Below are 21,305 nucleotides of genomic sequence, written 5' to 3' on the forward strand. Positions count from 1 at the left end.
CCGGGATGAAGTGTCCCCCCCCAGAGACCCAATGAAACCAGACCTCGCTGCGTTATCCTAATTAAGGCTTTATGCTTGTTGCCATATTATATTTTAATCTAACGGGTAAATTAAAGCCATAAATCACTCAACACCTGTGACTCCCACGCTAGCAGAGCGAAGAGACGTTTAGCTTACGCCCAGAAAAATAAGAACAGAGCTCTGGAATCTGACGTTCATGGGAGGTAACGTTATTGGATTGAGAGGTTTAACTTTAAATTATTATTCTGGTTTGAAGTGTGACTGGAAAAATAGCTCCATGGCAAAAAAAAAATAGACTTTTATTTCTGTGGACATAAACAGCCTCTGAAAGAGATTAATACCACCAGAGGATGAAGGTGAAACGATCGCTGGAACAGGACTGTAAGCTGGAGAGTTTGAGTGTTTCAATCCACCAAAGATATTCGTCTTTGATCAGAGAGCAAATCTAAATCTCAAGCCAGACTCTTCCTGGAGCTAAAATCATCCGGAACATGAATATGGGTCAAATCACTGCAGGTAGAAACCAGATTATCAACACAAACGAACCAACAAACAGACACATGAAGACAAGACCACCTTGGTAGAGTTAAAATACGGTAATCCCTTGTTCCTCGCGGTTAATGCGCTCCAGGACCACCTTCCGTGATATAGCGACAAACTAATTAAAACGTTTATGAACCCTCCCCATACTGATATTAAACCACCTTCTATCTGTATTACCTTTTCCCACACTCTGATAGACTGTTTAAAGACCTTTTGTGTTTCATGGAAGTGTGCTGCGTTCTGTGACTCTCGGAACGCAACACACTTCCGGATGCTGTCAGCCAATAGCATGCACGTACTTTATCACATGACCACCTACTAAAAATCTGCAATGTAGTGAAGACGTGCATCTTGACATGCGAACAAGCGAGGGATTACTGTAATTATTTTATTCAAAAGACCATGAATGCCACATTTAAAAGATGCTGCCACCAAAACGTCTGGAATCTATTTCATGCAGAGAAATGATGGTGAACAGAATATCAGGACATCTGAAGACGCTAATTCAAGATTCTGGGAATCATCTTGTAATTACTGAGACAATCATCAACATATTAGCTGAAATAGAACCTCAACCAGGGTCGAGCAATCCGACGCCCCAAGAGTCAGGATCCCGGCTTTAGCTAGCCTGAACCTCGTTGGTCCACACTGAGGGGAAATCAAACCCAAAGCCGTGGCCTCTCTGGTGGAGGTAACAACCGCTGCAGCTCTGGTGTCCATTAATTCAAAGAGGAGGAAGAACAGGATCACGACAGAGGAGTCCAGAACCAGACGGCTGAAAACACGAAACCCTCATCAAAGCGGTGCCACAAACCCAACGTGGAACCGATTTACTCGCCAAATCTACACGAGTCGCCGCCAAGACGTCCAGCTGTTCTCTCCTCGATTCCAGATCAGGCTTGTTTTGTACCGATCAAACAATTTTCCACTGAAAGTGACAGGAAGTTGGAGAGTTTTCTCTGGAATTCAATCAGGTCCTGATTTAAAACCGATTTGAAGAAGTTGAGGCAGTTCAGAGGTTTATCGAATTTGTTTGAGATTTTTGGAGGGATAGGACTAAATTCTAAGGACTTTTAAAACCTTTATTTTCATGTCTTAAAGTTACTTTTCAAACCCTGACAGGAGCGAGGCGAGGCGAGGCCGGACCGTCATGGCTGCCGGACACGACCACGAGGCGTTTGTGTGTTTCGCACAAACAAATCCCTCAAGGCGTTTGATGTGCAATGGGGCGTTGAGGGCCGGCCCTCTCCCCCCAACCTCCACAAGCTCCCTGACATTGACTCACACACACACACACACACACACACACACACACACACACACACACACACACACACACACACACACACACACACACACACACACACACACACACACACACACACACACACACACACACACACACACACACACACCCTTCTCCTCAGAAACAGCTGACGTTTTAACAGGCTTACAACAGCTGACAGGCTACAGGTGGGGCAGAGGGGACCCTTCATAAGCCCTCTGCCCCCCCTCCCCTCTTTAGTGCACAGCTCATAATTCCCTCCAGCAATCCATACACACACACACACACACACACACAAGCACACACACACCTGTTGTGACTCGGGAGGAATTGTCCTCAGTGAAAAGCCTTCCTTCATTCGGTATCACCCCCCCCCTTTCTCTCCCTCCATTAAAATGGGGGCTTTGGGCCCCCCAGCATGTGTCGGAGTGTTGGCTGTGGAGTGTGTACAGCGTGTCCGGCTGTAGCGACAGATGATACCACGGAGCAGAACCACGGGCTAAAAGCTCTAAGCTCCTTTGCGTCGCCTCGCCGGAGCCGGTGTCGGCATTACGGCGAGGAGAAAACCTCGCCGCCGTGTTAATCCATAATCATTTTAACCAACAATACCCAGGTTTTCACTCCAATCAGCGCCGCCGACCATATCAGAAGCAGTTAGAACCCACCATGAGGATCTGATAATCCTGAGGTCACGGCCCAATCGGGGAATAATCAACCTCTAAGTCGACATTTTATCGCATTTTAACGTCTTCCCGCCGTTGAGCCAAACTTTTCAACGATGTTTGTCGGGGAGTCAGAAGACACCGCCGTCCCTCATTAACATTCCCCCCAAAAAACGCTTTTGTCAGAGTTCCCCCCGTGAAGCGCTTTGTGGCGGAGCAGGCTGGATGTTTAAGACGAGCGTCGGTTTGTGAAGCTGGGAGGAAGAGAAGGGATTTGAAAGCGCAGCACTTCTTTGGATTGGATGAGAAAACCACGGCGTGAAAGAAGAAACGCGTTGTTGGATTAGGTATTCCTGCTGGGTGAGCAGGAGAGCAGGAGAACGAGGGGAGAAGTTTCCACAACTTCTAGAAGACACTTTTAACGACGTGCTAACGCGTCAACACCGGCGCTAAGCTATGTGCTGTTCGAAATCTACAAAACTGATGCTAAAATGTTGGTTTCCATGGTGATGCATCCCTATAGATGTCAATTTGAGTCATATGCATACTTTCCTCCATGCATGACAGCCCCGCCCTCCCACATATGGCTTTTAGCCCCTCCCCTCCAGGTGATGAACTTGTATTTTTCATAAAGAGACGACGCGTCCCGACTCACGCTGACCTCTGACCCGAGCAGCTTCCACCTGTTTCAGGTTCAACAAAAGAACCAGTTTGTGTTGTTTCCTCCGCCTGTTTGTTCCTCGCGTCATCACAACATTAATAATTCACCTGTAACATTTTCCTCAACATTAAATATTCATGGCCACACGATGGAGGAATAATTCAGACAGGTGTCTCTCTCCGCTCCGTGTCCGGTGGGTTCGTCAGGACACACAACCGAATTATCCGTGTTTCCAGGAACATTTTTCTCGTCCGCCGACGACAAAAAAACGGTTTTCGCTCATAAAACACTTCCACGAAATCTTTTCTGGAAACACTGTGGAGCGACCTCCGGCGTGGAGGATTCATCTGGCGCTGGAAACGAGTCGGATTCGGCGGTTTTTCTACACATGTGAACAAATTGTTTGCTCCGCGCCTCCCGCTGAAGGCAGGAGGACTCGTTCTCCGCGAGGCGGGTGGTGTTCCGGCTGTAATGTGATAACCAGCTCAATAACATAAACAACTGCCAGAATCCTCCAGAGGATGGATGCAGAGAGAACAGAAGTGTGTGTGTGTGTGTGTGTGAGAGGCAGTGGGTGGATGTCTGTGTGCGTTTGTTTTTTACATGGGAGCGTGTGGGCTGGAGAGGCCTGGGCGAGAGGTGAGAACGAGTCAGCCATTGAACACCATCAAATAAAACGTTATCTAACGCTGCACCGACACGGCCGCCGCCAAACATGTACGATCTCGACCAATCAACGGCGCGGCTCAGAAGACGCCGTCAAGACGCCGTCAAGACGCCGTCAAGACGCCGCGAGGCGAGAGACGGATCTGGGAGCCATCATCCGAGCGCCGGTTCAGCGACGACGGAGATGTTTTTAATCCATCCAGAAGAAAACAGAAAGGTTTAAGATGCTAAATAAAGATGTGTCGTTTAATAAGATGCAAAGATGGATGGGAAGTAAACAAACAAACATGAGTGAGGACCTCCTTGGCAGAGGAGGACCAGAGGAGGCGACATAGAGCAGAACTGGAATGGAACACACACACACCCACACCTCGTTCTAGTCTTTCTTCTCCTCTTCCTTCTGTTATTCTTTCTCCTTCGTTTCGTTTCATTTCATTCTTTTTTTTCTCCTCCCCTTTTGTCTCCTCCCTCTCCTCCTCCCAATCCTGCAGCTAATTCTCCTCCATCCTTCATCTCCTTCTGCTCTTTCTAATCCTTTTTCTTTGCGTTCCCCTTTCTCCTCCTCTTTATCTCTTCTCCTCTATCAGCACCTCCTTCTTCATCACCTTGTGTTTCCTTATGCTCTACTTCTACCTCCTCACCTCTCCTTCCTTCTCCTTTACTCAACTTATTCTCCTTCTGCACTTCCTTTCCTCATCTTCATCTCTACCTTCCTATACAACCAACTACTTCATCTCCTTCCACTTCCTCCTCTCCTCTCGTCTTCCTCCTCTTCAGCGAGTGGCTAACTGGATGAGCCCTGCACAGATGGTCCCATAACACCACCCCAGCTGTGCACCCGTAAAACGACTCCACGCCCCGACGAGGAGGAGGTTGATATACATTCAGATATTCAAATGAGGCCGTAACCTCTCTGCCGCGCTCCGCTAGCAGGAGAAGAGAGGCGTGGGAGGAATTCAATGGGAGGCGAGACCGGAGAGGATGGGGGGGGTGTGGAGAATGATGATAGAGATGAAGATCAAGAAAGGAGCGGCAGGGTGAGGGAGAGAGGTGAGGAAGGAGGCTTAGCGGGAGGGGGGAGAGGGAGTCTTGTTTCAGCTCCTGGCTCTGCTGCTTTGCTGTTTCAGCTGCGCCGGAGGCCCCCGGCCCAACAGCCCCTGCTCTCACGCCATCGTAACCCCGTCAGCATGGCGGCGCGCGGCGTGAACGCAAACGCTGCAGCTGAACGACGCCCAATTTTTATCTCCAATCACACAGATCTGATGTTTTCATCACAGGAAGTCGACTGATACAGTCCTCAAATTCCAACTCGACGACTCGTCACACCCGCGGTCTCGGTTTCCTCGCTTGGCGGCGAAAAGGTCAATCCTTAGTCATTCGCTGAAAAGAATTGTCGCAAAGTTTGGCAGCGCTGCGGCGCAGCCGGGCCAACATCAACACGGCAGGAACGGAGGCCAGGGAGAGTGAGTCGGTTGGTAACTATGGAGACGGGAGGATTCGGACAAACGGAAAAATAAATAAACGATAAGCGAGATAAATAAACGAGATCATGTTGGGGTTCAGGGGTAAAACGACGATGCGATGGAGTTACTGATAGGATGACGGGGTTGCAAGCCGCCTGCAGCGGCACAACCTTCAGGCGATGGACAGAAGAGGTTGGACATGTTGGCAACGGCTGAATAACATCCAGCAAGAAGAGTTTTGAGTCACACGAAGAAGAGCTTTGATTATGAAACGTTTGTGCTTCCGGAGGCAGAACGAGCCGTGTTTTCTGAATACTGAATGATGCATCAGAGGTAGAAACACTTTTCTAAAAACAGATCCCATACTCCTGTGCTCTCACAGCTTCCTCCGGTCCTGTAGGTGTGAATCGTTCCTTGATCTGCCTTCCAACTCCTTCTGTTTTTCCGCTCACATCTTCTTTTGTGATCTTCTGCGATGTTTTGTTCTCAGGAGCTCATTGGCAGAAACACCGGATCGACCTGCGGTGAACTCTCGGCGAGCTCAAGGAGGAGACGGCAGCTTGGCTCGGCAGACCGAGGAGCCTTAATCCGAGGCGAATACGATGCCGTTTATTCTGGCGTTGATTCGGAGTCCCGATAATCCTCCCGAGCTGCGCTGCTCTTACTGGATCTCAATATCAGTAACCTTTGAATCCAGCGGTGTTATGAAATCTTTCAACATGTGACGCAACCGTAGCTATGTCTCCAGCTGCTGCGGCACAGATCCCAAAACTAGGACAGGTTCAAACGTCAGCAGGACGGCGTGGAAATAAAAGCTTCACAGCTCTATTTACCTGCTCTCTGAGGTCGCCGTGATGCTAAGCTAACATGACCTTGACCACAGATATGGGTGAAGTTGGTGTCTCCTGAGGATAGAGAGTCAGTCTGTGGCCCAGACAGTCTGAAGGGACAGAATGTCCCTGTTTACTGCAAAGGACTGAACTAGATTTCAAATATTTAGGCCGAAAGATGTCCGATTTGAAAGATGGAATGTGAAAGAAGGTGAAAATACCTAAATTCAGTGGCTCCTTCCTGATCCATGACCCAAGCTTCCACAGAGTCTCATTGGAAAGTGTCCAAAGCTGTTTAAATCAGTCCACTGGACTTTAAGAAAGTTTCTTGAAGACGTTTTGCCTCTCATGGTCTTGACAAAACCAGTTACCACCAGAGCTGAAGAAGCTTCTTGGATGAGAGGCAAAACGTATTCAAGAAACTTTCTTCAAGTCCAGTGGATTGATTTAAACAGCTTTGGATAACCATGACCTAGGTAACTGAGAACCTACACAGACATTGGAAAGTGTCCCGTGGTTTTCATGAAATCCTGCTGACAAATTAACAAACCAGCCAATCAACCAATCAACCAATCAACGGTGCCAGCAGGATCGAAGCAAACCTCCACAAGTCTGAACAATTCGACAGTCTTCTACCATCCACACATCTTTAGATGTAAGTTTTCAAATATAAATAAGGTATTGGAGAAAGGAATTTTGCAACACTCAATCCTGCACCCTTCATATCGTATCAAAGAGTCCTTTCAAAGACTCATCTATCTCTACTTTCAGTTGTTTCTCCTCTTTTCGGTTTCTTTATAAGACGATTGACGACATAATGGAATTTGAAATAAAAGGCCGTGCTGCTGGAGGTTGCCAGAAGCTGAACTAAATGGATTGAAATTGAATTTAAGGGGAATCTGACACCGCCGCCAAGTCAAGGTCAAGACAGGCCTGGTTTTAGAGCCGCTCTGCTGCTCCTGTTATTCAAGGTTAATCCTGCACATTGTGTCGAGTTTAACTCCTATTTAACCCCCGGAGAGCCCGACACACACCCAGCATCCGTTTGGATAACCGTCCATCAGATGGACTCTGGTCGGTAAAGAGAATATTAAAAGAAGGAAAATACTATTTAATCTGGATAAAGTGCTGCGGCTGCTAAAGGGAGGAGAGGGAGTTCATCCGGAGATGAAATGTAATGAGAGGGTCAAAGTCCTCCAGATTCCATAATCCCTTAGCAAAATAAACGTAACGTCCATCCTCCACTTTCATTTGCTTGTTTTTACCTCGTGACCAGATTTCCATTTTGGCTCCAAAGCTGGTTATTTCCAGCAATTTCTTCCGTGGCAGACCGGATAAATTTAGAGCCCTGAACGGGGTATTTTTAGCAAAAACTAACTGAGTAGGGACTTACCACATTTTTTTTCCTATTTCCGTTCCCATTTTATGTAACAGATCTTCACAGAATGACTGCAGTGTGAGCAGACCTTGTGAGCCGTGAGACGAATGCTGCTCAACAAAGAGAAGGGAAATTATTCCGCAATTAAATCATCACTGGAACGCAGCGGCTGTTTTTTCAGAAGGGGAAGCAGTTCAGCGTCTAGCTTAAAGGCACGTTAGCCGAACACAGTCTTGTGACCTTTCAGATTACAAGAAGGCCTCTTTAAAGAGTCCGGGCCGCCATCGTCTGAGGATGGAGCGGAGGAATTCTTTGCTGCTCTGTTTATCTGGAGATGAATGGAAAGTCTGCGGCCAACCACAGAGGGTTGATTATACGTTTGGTTCAGGGTGACAGTCAGGGCAAACTCCTCTGGGTAGGAATTTGTATTCTGACTTTCTCTTTACGCTTGGAGGCACTTTGTGCCTGGTGAAATCTGAGCCCGGCAGTCGCTACTCGACCAGAAAGCCACAACATGTCAGGGTGTTTTTGTGGCAACAAACCGTCCTCGTGTTTTGTATCAGATTTCACCAGTTTAGACAAACAGAAGGGTTCAAGTCCCGGTTTACAAGAGAATGAAAGGCACCAGAACCCAACAGGAAGAACTACAGCTAGTAGATCTAGACTCTTCTCCACAGTTTTTTAATAATTTTTCAACATCATTTTTTTATAAAACATGTAATCGTTCAGGTTTGCGAGGTTCTGATCACAAACAGACGGGCCGACTTGGGTTCGCACGCTGCCTGTTGGAGGGAAAATAAAAACGAAACGCTGCCACGAAAGTGGAGCACAGTTTCGGATTGTAGTAAATCTATGAGTCATCGAGGTCGGCTAATAAAATACTGATGCATTAAAAGCCTGAACAGTGTGTTTGTTAAACACTAAAAGATGAATTTTAAGAGAGCTGTTTGACTCTTTCGTGAACCTTGTAGATTCCTCTGATTTCACTGTGGTCCAATGAGAAGACAGTAAATTCCTGCCAGAACCCCCCCAAACCCAAAGCGGCATCCCTGGTGATCGACTCCAGTGATTATGAAGCACTGGATATTCATCCGCCATCACAACAACAACACACCAGAGGCGATCAGATGATTCCTCCACCGACTGTTAAATAAACCGACTGGGTTCTCAGGGGATTCTTGAACACCCCCACCCAGCCTCAAAGACTAATGTGCGACTCATTAGAAAAAAACTCTCTTAAAGTCTAATCAGTCGTTTCCTGCTTTCAGCAAAAGGTGAAATGACACGTCTAGAGATCAGTTGTCAATCAAACCGCGTGGGAGGAGTCTGGATTTCCTTTGTCGACGTTTTGTGGAATTGAAGAAACAAAAGGAGCCAAACCCCCAAAGAAGGTATTGGTTCTGAAGTGATCATGTAATCAGATTGCAGTCTTCTCAGGCAACAATAAGATAAGAAAGATTCAGAAATGTTTTGGTGATTTGGATTGGACGTCAGATAGAACGGTACTCACAGAGCGCATACCTCTTCAGCAGGCCCTGCCCCCCCATGACCTTTCATGAAAATGAGTTCAATAGTTCTTATGTCGTAAGAAAATATCAAGAATAAAAATTTAAACACTCCTGGAAGCATCCCTTTATCCACATCTGGACCAGAATGAAAGGGTTCTCTTCCAGACCACATTTAATGGAAATCCATCTAGCAGTTTAGCAATAATGTGGCTAATCAACCAACCGACTGACCAAACAACCAACCAAACAACCTTAACCTGTTAATATGGCACACACCTGACTGGACAAGCCAGAGCAGGACCCAACCCTTTTCATTGTCTGCTTTTTTATGGGTTAAACAATCAATCACACACGACATTGCTAGCAGACAATAAAACATCGATGGGTTCGGCCCACATTATAGGGAACAAACTTTACGACGCGTAAAACCCAGAGATTTATTTATAGGAGGAAGATGATGATGATGATGATCATGCAGAAGAATCCTCCTGACTGTGACCAAACCAAACTCCTCACAATTCAGACGCCACGCTTCAAGGCGGGTCTGCGTCACCTCCCTGACCTCTAGACTGACCCCCTCGCTTCCAGTCCCCTTTAGATACTCCATTTTAATTGATGTTTAACCCTTAGAGGCTCAATTAACAGCTTGCGGGAGGACAGAGATTAGTCTGGTGTAAGTAAGATGGGTCAAACACTGTCCAGCCTCTCTGGACGGTAATCCTTCACATCGAGCCTGAGGGTCAGAGCTGGAGGACAAACGCTATTGGATCAGAACACCCTGAACCGGTCCAGCCGGGTGTCTAGATACCCTCTCTGGACGGTAGTCATTGATTAACTGATTGTTTTCCTCGTTCACCGATAAAAGGTTGGACTCTTCACCACCAAACAGGGAAAGAAGTCTCAGATTGATGGTTTTTAGCCTGTTTTTAAGTTGTACCAAGTGCACTGTGGTAATGTTGGTTTAAAAACAATATCCAACAATTAACTGGTCAATAACTAATCAATTCTGACGATTGAAGCAAAAAGACCTGTGATTTCAGCCACGCCTCCTGGCCTTCCATCAGGCGTTGAGATTTCTTGTCCTTCCTGTCGGCTCTATCTTTCTGTCACTGGATTGAGCCCAATTCCACTTCCGTTCCTCAACTAACAGAAAAGCTGCCAAACGTTTTTGGCACCGCCGGCGCTGCATCCGTCCATCCCCCACTTCTTATCCGGGGTCAGGTCCCGGGGTCAGGCCTCAGGGGGATAATCAGACTGTTCAGAACCCACCTGATCAGTACGATCACTACCAACCACCTTTTCCAGCATAAAACACACGTTTTAATCTCGTCAACACTGTGAGAGTCAAACAGAACAGGTTTGCTGGTGGCTGACGCAGCGTTTCTACCCAACCATCCACCCACGGTCCCATTAAACAACGCTGCGCTACGTCGCTGCAGAGCTGAACGCCAGCGTCAGCGAATCCCTAAGTCGTGTGACTTTTTTCCGACAAAGCCCTGCCGTCCATCAGGGAAAGCGGTCCAGACTGCGACAGGCTGAGCTTTTCCACTCTGGTTCAGGCCAAGGAAACAAGCGGTGGGCGTGATGAGCGCCACCGGGGGGAGGGGGGGCAGATCTCACCTGGTGTGGTTCCTCCGTGAGCTGAGGATGGAGGCCATTTTGGAGGTGCATCAGAGGGAGGGTGGAGGTCGAGGTGAAGCTCGCTTCCCACCTGAAGTGGCCAATGGTCTCGTCTTTGTGCAAAAGAAACACCTTTGACTTTACCTTCCATTAACGGGGGGTTATGAGGATGTTTCCGTCCCTCTTTCAAAGCGCCGCAGTAAAACTCTGCCCTGCAATGATTGAATCATCGCCATAATAGCAGAAGGCAGAGGCCTGCTGCGTGGCTGAGTTCTTCCTGTTCTCTTCGCTCAGCGTGGGAACAGCCGCCGACAAAATCTGGCCCGGACTCAGCACACAAACGAGGCCATGGAAGCAACACGACCAGAGCAGCCAGTAATTGCTCCTTTCTGCTCAAACGCTTTATTCCTTAGGAAAGGAGGTCGGCTCGCGGCACGAGGTTTTACACTGTGGCGGCGGTGGACGAGCCGTGCTCGTGGACAAAACACATCGGCTAACGCGGCTAAAGGAAAAGTGACAAATCAATGAGGACAGAGATGACGCTCACCTGGACCCAGCTGGAAAACCGGTCCTGATATTCCGCCCTGAGCGCCAGCAGCCCGTCGATACTCAGACCGCCCTACTTAGATATTGACCGGTGAAATTAGACCTTGGTTAATATTACAGAGCAGCAGAGTCCCAGAGAGAGTCTGGACCCGAGAAATCTGTCACAGCATTAAGGAACCACCGTTCAATAATGATTTGGGTTCTTGTGTTCTGGACCTCGTTTCTGTCCCCGGGCGTCTGAGACAACAACAATCGTTCGGTTCACGTCCATGTGTCTCTTCAGCGACACCTTACCAGTACATGTAAACAATTACCGCGTAAAAACTCTGTTTACATTTACTTTATGTTTCATTGAATTCATTTAGACTTCTGCTGGAGCTGAATGTTTATTTACAACCCTACCTTTCTCAATCCAAACATTTTGAGCTGAGATAAACAAAAATAAATAGTATCATACCATTCAATGTTACAGGAAGTCAACAAAGACTCCTGGAACCCAACCGTCAGATTTTTAGAAAACTTTGTCAGGTTGTTTTTAGTATTCCTGGATGGAGGCAATTAAATACTGCAGGTGAAAGAAACTATTGATTCACTCGAGGATCATGAGACTGTATTGATTCCTGAAAGCACCAGATTAGAGTTTCAATCAATAGTTTATACACAGGTGTGTGAGTTATTGCTATGACACCTTCTACAAAAATTCGAAAGCATTATTGTCCACGGAAATTACATAAAGTAGTCCTTTATGATTAGTAAGAGGTAATATCGTAGTAGTAGCATAGTAATGGAGGATTAATGGAGGAATAATAGAGGAGTAATATAGTAGTAAAAGAGTAGTAATAGAGTGGTAATGGAGGAATAGTAATAGAAAATAGAGCAGTAGTACAGGAGCAATAGAGAAGTAATAGAGTAGTAATAGAGACATAATGGAGTAGTAAACTATTTTAAGTCGTGCTGGTGGGTTCAGTTCTCCCTGTGTCAGGCTGACAGGCTGGAGCTCTGCTGCAGGAGACAATGACTGTACTTCCTCAAATTAACAGTGAGGAGGGAAGGAGGAGGAGGGGTCGGGGCCCCGGCCCCCCCGGCCCCCCTGCTGGCTTTCCAGCACAGTCGGAGCACATGGCCGAGCTTTGGTGAGGAAAACCAAAAGTCCGTGAATTTGGACGGATACTTGGGAAAATTAATTCCAAGATTAATTTTGCTGCAAAAAGCGTCGCCTTAAGTTTCATCCTGGCGCGAAGCTTTCCTCCGCCTCGCCTGCAGTCACGCTTTTCAGGGACACAAAAGCCCATTACTGGAGCTGAGCCCAGAAGTTATCTGCAGCTTAAGCCCCTTTTTACTGAACAAGTCCAGCTACAATATTTAGTTCAATTTATGGATTGTGTTCCCGTGTGAGTAAAAGGGAGAGCCCCCGGGAGATTTAAGAGAAAGAGAGACTCCGCCGTCTTTCTTCCATCCTCCTCAGCGCTCCGGCAGCTATCTGTGATGTCAGCGTTCAGGAGGTCTAAAAAACACCCGAGTCGGCGTGGTCACGTCTCCCAGCAGGGGGGGGGGGGCAGGATCTGATGAAGTGATGTGTGCGTTTAAACGCTCCTATTAGCTCTGACATCTTGACAACGTCAGAAAACAACAGTGTTTGTTTGTGTTTGTCAGCCACGCTTGAGAGGGAAAATAAAAACACGTCGACATCAACCCGTCTCTCCTCCTTCCCGAGGTGGAATTTCATCGGCGGCGAGATTTCGAGCTTTAACTCAAAGGAAAGCAGAGATGAGAGAGGAGATGTGATGTTAGCGAGTGGAGCTCTCCCTGGATTTCTCTCCACGCCTCTAATTAGGATGCAGCCTCCCCGCCTGGTGAGGCAGGTCGGCCTGAACACGGGAGGCAGCTAATTCCTGGATAAACATTTACAGTTTGGGTATTTGTAGTTCTCTTATCTGTTCCTGAGTGAACCAAGAGATTCAGGAGTGAAACCTCCGCCCAGGGAGGAGGTTTTCAAGCGTCTGTCTGTTGGGAATATTCAAAAAGTTAGAAAAACATATTGAATTTTTCAATCTGAATGCAGAATTTTTTAAGGATCTGTGGGTTAGAGGCAGGTATGGATGATGACGACCCAATGTCATCTCACAGCTGTGAGATGACAATATGTCTACCTACTCTAGGGGCCATGGGGTCAAATACTGGGGTCAAACTATCGTGGGACTGTTGTGTTTAGGTGCCGTGACATAATGGGGGAATGACGGAGGTTTCTGCTCTCACTAGTCTGGTTCACGGATTCAAACGTGCCGTACGGAACAGAAACGAGACTCTGCTTTCACCTCCTCAGCCGGTTTACTCCTGGATCTTTAGAGATGATGCTTTGTGTGGAGGAACTGCTAAGCTACTCTAATCTGACGGCTGTATGGGGAAAAACCAGCTCTGCTCTATCCTTCATCTGGACTGCCCCCACTGGGATCCTGCAACACCTTTTTGGACTTTACCTGCAGGCATCGCTGAGACTGTCCATGTTGCAGCAAATCCCTCTACTGCATATAGATATAATGATGTAACAGACAACAGTGCCTCCTGAAATGAAAGCCTGCTCTCCTGAGACCTTCTCTCATTGTCTGGTCGCCCTCTAATCCCAGTCACCTGCCTGTGTGACGGGCAGCCAAACCGGCCATGGATGTGGAAAACCCGGCAGGAAGCCCATCCATCATTTCGAATAAAATTTAAAAAAAATCTCAGAGCTTCCTTGATGAGAAATTGATTCGGGTTTATTGATGCCGTCATTACAAAAAGCTGCTTCAGGAGCAAAATGGTTTCCGGGTTGGAGGAAGAAATTAGAAGTTTGATGGCACTCTCTTCCCGGGAGAGAAGCAATTACGCACAGCAATGAGAGCACAATCGTCGGAAATGAGCTCATGAAAGAGACATAAAATTATTCTACACACACAATGGACTCAAAGATATGAGGGGAAAGCGTCAAAAATTGTTTCTTTTACAAAGAAATCACCAGTCATTACAGTTTTCCCGAGAGGGGAAGAAAAAAAATAAAACACAGTCTCTCTTTATCAGCCCACTTCAGGCTGCCGTTCAAACGTGACGTTTAACGCGTAAACGAAATTGATGGCGCCGATAAAAGTTGCCAATAAACCAGCTTTTCTCTGAGATTAAATCCATTTGCAGAAATGAAGAGAAATCGCGTCAAACGCAGGCTGGCACTTGTCGTAAATCGTCGCTGACAGCTCCTAATGGAGTGGCATTACGCACAACGCACAAACTCACCGACTGCGTTATTTACAGAACATCTGACAGCGACGGGTGGGGGGGTGGGGGGTATTTATGTGTCACTCTAACGTGAAGTTTAACTAAACCAAACACAGAATGCCCTCGATACAAAACAAACGGGGCTTTTCTCGCGTCAGGAGTTACCACAACCACCAACCACACCGCGCAACTCCGGGAGAAATACGCGCGGAGGAGCGCAACAGCACCGCAGTGTCCGGACACAGCTGTCAGAGCTGCCCCGACGCGGGAGAGGGGGGGAAATGTGGTAAAACGAAAGCTGGTGACTTACCCGAGCAGTGGATCCACATCTGTTTGATGAGAGCGGAGATTCTCAGTTTGTTGCATTCAAAACGTTCCAGGCGATAATGGAACCGAAGGCGAGCGGTAACTCTCCGCCGACACCGAAGGGCTACTAATTTTAAAAATCCTCCTCCTTGGTGTGCGAGGTAATTATTTAGTTATGGCAAATGGTGCCTAATCTATCCTGTGGCATTGCTTTATGATTGACAGCAGCGCAGCCAATAGGAGAGAGCGGTCCGCGCCGCTTCGACCAATCAAATCGTGCGTGTGGAGTCGGTGGAAGGTGAGTAGGGAAGTAGGAAGGGCTGATGGCGACATCAAGTGTTAAAAGTTTATATCCCTCCGCTTGTAGTCCTGTTTTCAAAGCTACTTTTTCTTACATTTAACTCAATAGCGGGGCTAACAGTTAGCACGCTCGTGTTAGTCCGGTAACAGAGCTAACTGTTAGCAAAACCGAAGCAGTCAACTCATTTTGTACACTTAAAATGTAAACGTACTAATTAGGAATGACGGGATGTCAACATGTAGACCGCTAGCAAAGCCTGAAGTTGTTTTTACGCAACGGAGCAGACGCTAGCTGTGGGAAAACATCTTATTACCTTCGTGTCTACAGGTCAAGTGTTGTAAATGCGTAGTTATACGTGTCACAGCCCGCGTGACTCCAGTTGTACTTTCACGGTGCGTGGAATTAGCTGTCGTAAGCGAGTTCGCGCCGCACTACTTGGTGTGTTCACGGCGGAGGAGCACCATGTTTACAGTGAGCGAAAGAGTGACGAACAGTGATATGTGCCGAGGCCCGTGATTACAACACACAAATCCGCTGCGGCGCGAGCGCAGGTTCTCACGGCGGAGAGAAGGCGCACGTAAATGACGTAAGGTTCAGCTTTACGTGTGTTTTAGTATTTCTACTTTGTTTATCATTTTTGACCACGTTACGTCATCGTGACGGTTTGAAGTTACATATTTACCACACGAAATATTTTTTTTATTTTATTTATTTATTTGTTTGTTTGTTCCAAACGGAGTCATTTGATGTAATATGAGCAGGAAGGAAAATTAAAGTAAATGTTGATAAATATTTTTACATTGTTTTAATTTTATGTCACATAAGCACCCAATAATATGTGTGATTAATTTGACACAACCGGAGTACACAACATTTAACAGTTAATTACTTTTGGTGCCCCCCCCTTCATCGCTGGCTGTAATCCTCCTAATAAACAGGTTCGACCTATGGGTGACGTCAGAAGTGTCACATGAAGGTCATGGGAGGATGAGAAGGAGACACTAAAGTAAAGTAGATGAGAAGAGGAGGGACAACCCAGATCATTGTAGTAACTATAGTATTATGTTAGTGTTAGTATTAGTATTAGTAGTATTAGTACTAGTAGTGGTAGGGGTATTGACACCAGCTCAGACACAGAGGGAGCGACACAGAGGGGATTACACTCTGTTCCTACTTTGCATAAGAAGCTTATATGTTGGGTTTCAGAGTTCCACCGGTCAGATGGACGGTCCGGCACTCAGCTGGACTCAGGTCAGGGGAATACCTCAGGGAATACCACGGGAAAACTGGGAATAACCGAGCACAGCCGGCTCAGAGATTTGATTGACATACAGAAGACAGCTCCCTTCTCCACTCAGAGCTGCTGATTCTGGTCCGACTCAGGCCTGAGGGTCCCGTTTGACTCCGATGTGGAGTACAGGAACCAGCCGGGATTACCTGCGGTCTGTCGCCCCCTGCTGGCGCCGCCCGGAAACACTTCATGGAAGCTTTTCATGTCAGAACTGACGTTCTGAGATCAGGAGGCACAAAATGATCCAGTTATGTGTTCTTATTCATTTCAGAACACACACACAGAACTGAAGATTACTATGTTCTTTATCTTCTCATGTCCACACGCCTCTGTTTTCAATTCCCTGTCATCTTGATGCTGATGATTTCCAGACCGGCAGGTTCAGAGGCCGGATCTCGACCCCATCCAACACTTTTGGGACGGAGTGAGAGTGGTCATCACTGACGTTCTGGTGTTTGATAGTCAAAGAAATATTAATTCACTCACTAATTAAAATTTCAGGCTAAAAATAGCTGCTTATTTTAGGAAATCTTTGACAGAGTGCTTCTTCTGTCGCCTTTTCGGGTGTGAAATATTCCTCACAGTGAAACTGAGGATAAGTGAACAATATTCCATCTACATGGTGTTTTTATTCCCTGAGCATGACATCACATTACAGGAATGAACATCTGACTGAGGGAACAATAGCTTACAGCTGTTTGAAACTGCTGACTCTGCTTTTTATCTCATAACATTAAATCAATCAAATTCATTTAATTTAACTTCATGGAACAGAAACTTGATGACGCTGCAGTGACATCATCATCATCATCTCTGACGAGGTGTGAATAGAAAGTATAAAAGGAAATAAATACAACTTTAAATGTTCCTGGTTAAACGTGATTCTGTGTTTGAGCATGATTCTGTTTAAAACACCTTCTAGATGATTCTCATCCCTCCACAGCTTCTTATCCCCATCTCTTATCTTCTCTCCTCGCTGTCTTTTCTTATCTTCATTTTCTGCCTGTTTATCTCCTCATGTTTTCCCTTCCTCCACGTCTCTCTCTCTCTCTTTTATCTCTCTTGTCTAATCCTTTCATCTGCAGTTTAAATCCGGTGCTGATGATGCTCTCCCTCTCGTCAAGATCAATAAGCAGGTAATATTTCTCAGATTCTGATCTTGTTACAACAACTAGTTTATTATTATTTATTATTCAACGCTCTGTAATGTCCTCTCATTGAAATGTGATGGAAAAAGTCAAAGATCCAAGTCATTCAAACCAGAATAAATCTTGACTTAGCATTTTGTTATTTTGAGAACATTTCTCAATATTTTTGAAATACAAAGACATTATGTTGAGAATTTCTTTATTTTTAAATATAAAATACAGGTTTTATCTTTCATCATGCAATGAGAAAGTCTCAATATTTGAAACACAATATTGTGAGATTATTGTTTTTATTTTTTTTAAAATCATTATTATGGAGAATAGAACTTTCTTATAATTTAAAAAATACTAAATTGTTCGTTTGGAAGGGCCTCAAACTGTCAGGAAATGACAGTTTTCGTTAGAATGACTGACTGAATGATTATTTTAAGATGTTTGTTTAAAAGCTTCACAGCTGATGGAGGATCAGGTTTATTCTTGAAATGGTGTTTACGTGTCAGAGGTGTGAGATCTCACCTGGAGTCTTTCTGCCCCCCCAGTGGGACAAACCAGTTCCGCTTCAACACAGACGCGTTTCGTTGTTCATGCTGTTTGCAAATTATCTGGTTTTAAGTCGAAGTTTTAAGATCTTCTCAGTTTTCCGAACCCAAAATAATTATTCTAATACTAAGAAGACTTATAATGTGCAGATTAACTCACACGTCTTCTGTCAAATAAACTATTCCTTTTTTAGATTAATATTTACGGTGTCCATGGTTTTATAATACATGTAGGAGCCACTAAGGACCGTATAGATCATGACATCATCAGTACAAGAGTGAGCATCAACATCCCTGCAGGTGTCTGTGTGACAGTTTGTTTGTCAGGTTTTCTACACTAATTAATTGTCTTTGGTTCTAAAGTTATTGATTAGCTATGAGGTTGACAACAAGAGTGATCGATCGCTGTGTTGACCTGTCTGTCCTCTCCCCCCTCAGTTGTGCTGTTTTGTGTTTGAGAGATGTGTGGGTGCACATCCCTTTCTCCGCGGTGACCCGCTGCTCCGCTGCACTCCACAGCATCCCGCCGGCTGCCTAGCAACGCTCAGTGTCCATGGCAACAGAGCCAACAAACGCCCCCACTCCTCTCCAGCGTGCACCCCTCAATTAGGGCTAAATTGTGGCAATCAGGAGTGGAGAGTCAGAGAGCGGATTAACGGGGGAGACGGGGGACGGTGGGGGTGGGTGGGTGGGGGGGGGTTCTGATTTGAACACGTGACGGCAGGAGGAGAACGGCTCGTGCGTGTCGGCAAGACGCAGCATCCATCTTTTCTAGAGCAGTCTGTGTGAAACACGACAGAACCCCCACTGAGGTCGGACGTATTGAAGCAGAACCCCACAGACACACGGATGGACGCGCGGAGACGCTGCTGCTGCGTTTGGCGCTCTCTGGTGGATCAAATGTGAACAACAGCGGAAAAAACGTCCAATAGGATTAAACATTTTATATTTTATTCATTTAAAAGGTTTTATAGTAGAGGTGTACGTCAATATATTCTGAAGCAATGTATTTTAAAAATTCATGATAATTCACTCCTTCTTTATTGGATTTTAGCATCTCGTTTTTCTCTTTAACTCAGTTTTATTAGATATATTTGTCAAATTATGACAGTTTATAATAAATGTATATCAAAGTAAAGTACGTATAGGGGATTGTGGGTCATGTTAGAAAAAGATTTACAACTTCAAATAATTCTAATAATACTTGCTTGCAATAACCTTTTATTTTCTCTTTAAATTTTCTGTATTTTATTTTAAATATACTCTTTTTCAGAAGACTGCATGTGCAGAGAGTGTTTGATCAGGCTTGTTTCTGATTGGAGGGTTTTATTATGGAGTTTTGATTTAACTTATAAATATAACGATTTCGGTCCTGACAGGATGTTTGAGTATATTTATATGTTTTGATTTCTGGTTGACTATAATTTTCTGTTTTGTTTTATTATCAAACAGTTTGATTTATTTCAGATTCGACTTCTTATTTCTATAGATTTCCATTTTCCTGTTAAATATTTCCTCTTTTAATCTTTTCCATTTTGACTGTTTGTTTTTTTAACTTTAGAGATGCTTATTTTTTGTATATCTTAGGTGATCCCACTTATCCTGTTTGATGTTTCTTTACCTGTTGGGTAATTATTTTCTTCAGTTGTGATGAATTCAGACCATCAAAGGTCAAAGGAGAGGAGACGTCTGAGAACACGCCTTCATGAATCTGTCAAGAAAAGTCGTACTAAACACATTCTTCGTAGGAAACATATGTAATCCAAGAAAAATACAAGATGATAAATAATAAATTAATATCAAAATTAAGTAACATTGAAATCCTTTTAAATACAATGTGTTGTAGTGAAAGTAAACGGGCACTAGAGGGAGACATCGGTTAAAAAATGGATTGACTGCTTGGAGCTGTCTGTCCTGCAGGGAGCGCTGTCTACCAACAGGCCACATTCCATTTCTTCACATTCAAAGTCAAATTAGTGTTTCTATTTAATTCACTGCACTAAATAGAAACACTATTTAATGGAGTCCTTCAACGGGACTCCGAGTTCCTCTCGGAGATGTAACCCCCCGCCTCCTCTTTGTTTATTATTGATCTTCATCTGTTCAAACTAATGAAGCTGATCACTGATGAAGCCCTCCTCCTCTTCCTCCTCACACCGGTTCCTCCTGGAACATCTCGGGCCTCCTCCTCCAACAGCTTTGTTCCTGGATGTCCTCCTCTCCTTCTGGAGGGTTCATCAATTATTCTAAAGGGTTTCTTTGAGTCGTTCTTTTCTCCATGATGAGTGCGTCTTGCATAAACTGTGAAACTAATCAAGACTTAATGAGACCCTTCAGCGAACCTCCGATGCTCCTGAATGCAGCAGGAGCACAATAAAGGTCGAGTGGGACAATGAGTAGGTCAGATATGAGATGTGAAGCACATCTGGTGGAGAAGCGCACCGAGGAACCGAAGCCAGAGATTAATTCACGGAAAATGCTCGAATTCCAATCAGGATAAAGATGATGGTTAAATAATAATCTGACAGGTCTTGTCAGGACGTGATTTATGAGCCTCAAAATAACGGTGATCAATTATATTCATGTCATTTAAAGAGCATTAAACCACTACAGCAATGATGTAACAGGATAATGATGCAACTTTAATTCTGAATAATATTCAGATATTAGAATAAATAATCCATCAATCAGTCAATCAATGGAAATATTTTACTAGAACAGCTAAATGCTTTATGTGCTTATTTTATTTTTATTTAAAAATCAAGAGACCGTCACATTTTTATCAGCTGAAATTATTGCTCATGTAATAACATAAAGATTGTAAATGTACTTTATGTTGTCTACCCTTATTATTATTTATGTCAAATTAAGATAATTTAATTAAGCATCATACAAATAAAACTCCTCACCTGTGCTCAGGTTAGCCCCGCCCCTTCGGCCTCACGTGAGAAAACCTGAAACCAAGAGAGAATCTGATGTTAAAAATAGAGACTTCTGGAAAACTTAAATAAATTATCCCTGAACGGAAGAAAAAATAAATTATTATCAGACTCTGAAACAAACCAAAAAAAAACAGAAAAGAAATTTAAAATTTAAAAGTTTCAGCGTTTTTTACTTTTTATATTTTGTATTCATTTATTTCTTCTAAAAAGTTGTGTCTCATTTTTCCCTCATTTTAAAACGTTTAGTTCCTTTATTTAATTTTATGTTTTTATTATGTTTTTCTGATATTTAATCACGGTGTTCAATCTGAGGACGTCTTTCACTGAGCAATGTGACGTCACAGGTGAT

At 44.9% G+C, this 21,305-nt stretch overlaps 1 protein-coding gene across 7 annotated transcripts in view; it reads right to left on the reverse strand.

Annotated features, from left to right (window-relative positions):
* mef2d (myocyte enhancer factor 2d) overlaps positions 1-15,506 on the reverse strand; it is a 67,997-nt gene extending 52,491 nt beyond the window's left edge. For 2 of the 7 annotated variants that reach the window (XM_068322988.1, XM_068322990.1), the window contains exon 1: positions 14,740-15,505. The gene's annotated coding sequence lies outside the window, so the exon portion shown is untranslated. Of the gene's footprint in view, positions 1-14,739 lie in introns of all 7 variants that reach the window. The other 5 variants (XM_068322985.1, XM_068322989.1, XM_068322987.1 and 2 more) reach the window with 5 other exon arrangements.
* Between the last annotated feature and the right edge of the window lie 5,799 nt (positions 15,507-21,305).

Source organism: Antennarius striatus, chromosome 9 (assembly GCF_040054535.1).
Source record: "Antennarius striatus isolate MH-2024 chromosome 9, ASM4005453v1, whole genome shotgun sequence".
NCBI lineage: Eukaryota > Metazoa > Chordata > Actinopteri > Lophiiformes > Antennariidae > Antennarius > Antennarius striatus.